Source organism: Trichomycterus rosablanca, chromosome 21, assembly GCF_030014385.1.
Source record: "Trichomycterus rosablanca isolate fTriRos1 chromosome 21, fTriRos1.hap1, whole genome shotgun sequence".
In the NCBI taxonomy this organism is placed as follows: Eukaryota; Metazoa; Chordata; class Actinopteri; order Siluriformes; family Trichomycteridae; genus Trichomycterus; species Trichomycterus rosablanca.
Window position 1 is genome coordinate 17,895,968 of NC_086008.1, and position 6,066 is coordinate 17,902,033.

Genomic DNA, 6,066 nt, shown 5'->3' on the forward strand with positions numbered 1-6,066 from the left:
ATTTTTCCTTCTCTCATTGTGACGATATGAGTATATACTGTATGTGTATATACTATATGGCTGTATTGGCCTTATTGTGCAATATTGTCACACGTCACTTTACTATTTAATAATTTAATTACTATTCAATCTTTACACCGAAACTAAACCTCATGCATCATTACAGTTACCAGTTATTCATTTTATGTAAATTACAGGAAATACTCAGTTCTAGTTATTCTGTTTGTTTTTGTATTGTTTTGTACTGTTAAGTATTTGTTGTATTATGCTACTGGGGCTTTAATTTCCTTTGGGATCAATAAAGTATCTCTATCTATCCATCCATCCATCCATCCATCCATCCATCCATCTAGAGACATTATCCATATAAAAATATCACATCAAAAGCTGAGGGACTTAATTAATGCAGGACCGTTGAAATGTAAATTCTTTAAATGTTTCGAGTACAAGAGCTATTTGTCAAAGTGTAATGCCACGTGGCACTTTGTACAAAAGTATCATTTATCACTCCTTCATCACTCATTTCACTTAACAGTCCTCCAGAAGAGCATCAGAGCTTCTCGGAGCGATGCGGCTCACATCTGAAGGACCGACTTTTGAACTCGCAGAAGGTGGTTTTCAAAGGTTTTATAGCCCTCGCTATTGCAGCTCTTCAGTCAAGACGGCACTCGACTTACAAAACGGGATAACACTGAATGATTAACTAAGTACAAAATCAATTCAGCACAATGAAAACGGAGGACAACAAGAGAAAGGGTGCTTGTCGAGGGGGGGGGGGGGGGGGGGGTTCTTCAAGAACCGCTTGAAGAGAATACATAATGAGTCCCAAGCTGAGAAGTTGTTAAGAGTTAATAGTCTCAGAGAAACTCAATGGGGGCTGGGGCTCTCACTCTATTAAGCCGACCCCCAGGGCCATGGGCCAAATTGCGCCCAGTTGTTGTCCCGAAAGGATTCATCCTACAGACATTCAGTTTCCCCCATTATGTTGTTCCTTTTCATGGGTGAGGACACGCAGGAGTACCCAGGGTCTGACAGAATCAGTACAGGGTGAGAAGCGGAGAGAGGATGGTCATAAATATGTTCAATTGGTGTGCAAAGTTTAACTGGCTTTGTGAAGCAAATACAAATAATCTTTCAGAATAATTAATTAACTTTGCTAAGCTATGCATTGAGCAGCATTGAGTAGATATGTTTCCCATGAGGCTTTGTTAGTATGAGCATGAATAGTGATGTTTTAGACTACACTGTCAAGCAGTCTACATTTAAATGAAGTTAATGTATTGTTTTTTGTTGGAATAATTAACACACATATACGATAGTAGGATGCATCTTTAATATTTGGACTATACTGTACATAAATCTTTTGACATGCTTTAGTATTGATATTTAATTTCTATGTAATGTATACTTTATACCTCTCTGCACATTCATGCATCAATTCATTTTTCATTCTGCACTGTAGAGATGTGTGTGTGTGTGTGTTTGTGTGTGTGACTTGAGTGTCTCCTTATATGTCTTTATTGCAGTGTTGGTTGCTAAAATATATGCCAATATATGTAAAGTCCAGGTGCTTTTTAGTCTTTTATGTGGTGTATGTTCTCTTTTTGTATTGGTACTGTAATCTACTGTATCTATCTGTCTGCCTGTCTGTCCATTCATTTATCCAGCCATCCACCCAACACAAACCCAATCCATCCATCCAGCCATCCACCCATCACAATCCCAATCCATCCATCCAGCCATCCATCCATCCCCCATCCATCCATCCATCTCTATCCACCTATCTTAAACCCAATCCATCCATCCACCCATCACAAACCCCATCCATCCAATACATACATCACAAACCCAATCCATCCATCCATACATCACCCACCCAATCCATCCATCCATACATACATACATACATCACCCACCCAATCCATCCATCCATCCATCCACACATACATCACAAAGCCCATCCATCCATCCATCCATCATCCATACATTACAAACCCAATCCATCCATCCATACAACATCACCCACCCAATCCATCCATCCATCCATCCATCCATACATACATCACCCACCCAATCCATCCATCCATCCATTCATCCATCCATCCATCCATACATCACCCACTTAATCCATCCATCCATCCATCCATACATCACCCACCCTATCCATCCATCCATCCATCCATCCATACATCACCCACCCTATCCATCCATCCATCCATCCATCATCCATACATTACAAACCCAATCCATCCATCCATACAACATCACCCACCCAATCCATCCATCCATCCATACATCCATCCATCCATCCATACATCACCCACTTAATCCATCCATCCATCCATCCATACATCACCCACCCTATCCATCCATCCATCCATCCATACATCACCCACCCTATCCATCCATCCATCCATCCATCATCCATACATTACAAACCCAATCCATCCATCCATACAACATCACCCACCCAATCCATCCATCCATCCATTCATCCATCCATCCATCCATACATCACCCACTTAATCCATCCATCCATACATCACCCACCCTATCCATCCATCCATCCATCCATACATCACCCACCCTATCCATCCATCCATCATCCATACATTACAAACCCAATCCATCCATCCATACAACATCACCCACCCAATCCATCCATCCATCCATACATACATCACCCACCCAATCCATCCATCCATCCATCCATACATCACCCACCCTATCCATCCATCCATTCATCCATCCATCCATCCATCCATCCATCCATACATCACCCACTTAATCCATCCATCCATCCATACATACATCACCCACCCTATCCATCCATCCATTCATCCATTCATCCATCCATCCATCCACACCTACATCACAAGGCCAATCCATCTATCCATCCATCCATCTATCCATCTATACCGTACATCACCCACCCAATCAATCCATCTATACTGTGCATAAATATATTCATTCATTGATTGTAAAGTGATCCCCACTTTACTATTTGATATTTAATTTCTAATTAATTCTTACTTTATACTACACTGCACCTCTTTGCACATTCATTCAATTATTTATTTATTCATTCTTTATTTATGTAGAGACCTGTGTGTGGGGGATTTGGGTGTCTCCATATATATGTCTTTACAATGTATATACAGTGGCCAGTGATAGCTCAGTTCAAGCCCCGCCACCACCAAGTTGCCACTGTTGGGTCCCTGAGCAAGGCCCTTAACCCTCAATTGCTCATTGTGTAAGTCGCTTTGAATAAAAGCGTCTGCTAAATGCTGAAAATGTAAATATACAGACGGCCAATATATGTAAAGTGCAGATACCTTTCAGTCTTTGTTGTAGCGTAATCATACACTTCTTGAGTACACTATACTATTTGATATTTAACTCATTCTTATAGCTTCTATAACTTTCATTGTTGTATTATGCATCATTTTTGTAACTTTTTTCAGTTCTGATGTCAGACACTAAGAGGCATTAGTGTGAAGCTCCGCTCCTAAACACAAAAGAGGTGTCATTACTAGCCAGTGTTATTGCCTTGTTAAGCGTTAACTGAACCATCAAGACTCGAATAACAGTAGTAGCAGTATGTAGCAAATGTTCAGGACCCTTTCCACAGTTATTTATTAGCTTAAAACAGGCCGCTATTCATGATGTCTCTTAACCTTCCTGTGGTTCTTTGTTACGTAATATACTGTACCTAATAATGCATTTCATGAAGCTTAAATTTGTTAAAAATGGCACCTCAACACACTTTTCTACACACTTTGTTAGGTTGGTTGTACACAACCAATGTTTATCTTTATTTAACACTTTACCCCTAGTCAGAGTTGTGGTAGGCAAGGATCCTAATCTTCTTGAACATAAGATAAACACATTTTGAAATTTACCCTGGACATTCATTGTAAGACATCATTCGTTAATTTGAGTCACTTACTCACACACTCACTCATTCACGTCGGATGCAGTGGTGTAAAGCAAACCCCCACTAGACTCTGGAGCCGTGTAGTCTGGCAGTCTGATTGAGAAGTCTGGGTTTATCGAATGTCTGCCTGACCGCATTATGCCAGCTGTGAAGTCTGGTGGAGGAGGGATAATGCTTTGGGGTTGTTTTATAGGGGTTGGCCTAGGCCCCTTAGTTCCACTGAAGATAAATCTTAATACTTCAGCATACCAAGATATTTTGGATAATTGTATGCTTCCAACTTTGTGGGAACAGTTTGGGGAAGGCCTTTCATGTTCTAACATGCCCCTGTGTTGGGTACAGGCGTGGTTGGGTGAGTTTTGTATATAAGAACTTGACTGGTCCTGAGAGAGCCCTGACCTCATCTAATATCAATGTCTGACCTCACAAATGCTCTTCTGGATGAGTATGCCTTCTCAAAAGAGTGGAACCTGTTATAGCTGGAAAAAAAGTGGGCTGTAAATCCTTTTTAATACCTATGGATTTCGAATGAGATGTGTACGTGTCCCAATACTTTTGTTGACATAGTGTATGTTGCTTCATATCACAAAATGTACTTATATTATTAACTCTTCAAATTGCCGATAATATTTTGTCATACATAACTCCCAGCATTCCTAGCTAGATATAAAATCATATATACAAAGGAAACCAGATGTATTAAATCACTCTTGGACGGTGTAGGCATTCCTCCTCTCTGATATGTCCCCCTTTTTTTTCCTCATTGGCCTACGGGGTCCAAAATAACACCCTATTTGTGCTCCAATTTCACATTCCTCTAAGGCAGGTCTAGTTGGAAAAGACATTGTTTTGACTCTGGCCCCTATTGTGCACCTTTCCCTCCCCCCCCCTTTTTTTATAATTCTTCATCAAAGAGTCTTTCCGGTATGTGTACATGGCTGCAGCTGGCTGTGTGCTTTACTCCATTTATTATCTTTTGCAAAATATTATTGCAAATTCATAATCTAACGCTGTGGTATGAGTTTTACTGGTGGTGTGAGGATGCTAGCTCTGATGAATCAGCCTCTCCTGTTAGGACTGATAATTATACACCTGCAGCCCATGCAATATCTGATACCACTACTATTACAGTACAAGCATTAATACAGCTCTGTTTACATCTGTAGTTTTATTTATAAATTTAAATTTAAAATTGTGCTCCTATACAAGACCAAAAAAGTCCACTATCCTAAACAGATTTAACCCTATAACTGATTTGTTGAGTATTTGTGCTATGTAAAGAAGAATGCCCTTACTTTGTAGTTCTACCTGCTTTCACCCTGTTCTTTAATGGTCTGGACCCCCACAGGACCACCACAGAGCAGGTATTATTTGGGTGGTGGATCATTCTCAGCACTGCAGTGACACTGACATGGTGGTGGTGTGTTAGTGTGTGTTGTGCTGCTATGAGTGGATCAGACACAGCAGCGCTGCTGGAGTTTTTAAATACCGTGTCTACTCACTGTCCACTCTATTAGCCACTCCTACCTAGTCGGTCCACCTTGTAGATGTAAAGTCAGAGACGATCGCTCATCTATTGCTGCTGTTTGAGTCGGTCATCTTCTAGACCTTCATCAGTGGTCACAGGACGCTGCCCACGGGGCGCTGTTGGCTGGATATTTTTGGTTGGTGGACTATTCTCAGTCCAGCAGTGTCAGTGAGGTGTTTAAAAACTCCATCAGCGCTGCCGTGTCTGATCCACTCATACCAGCACAACACACACTAACACACCACCATCCATGTCAGGGTCACTGCAGTGCTGAGAATCATCCACCACCCAAATAATACCTAGTGGTCGTGTGGGGGTCCTGACCATTGAAGAACAGGGTGAAAGCAGGCTTAAAAGGTGTTTAAAGAAATAGATGGACTACAGTCAGTAATTGTAGAACTACAAAGTGCTTCTATATGGTAAGTGGAGCTGATAAAATGGACAGTGAGTGTAGAAACAAGGAGGTGGTTTTATTGTTATGGCTGATCAGTGTATACAGGTGTACAGTACAATGAAAATCTTTTTCCACATATCCCAGCTTGTTTGGAAGCTTTGAACCAACAATCTTTTGACACATTGCCCAAAGCTTTACCCACAAGGC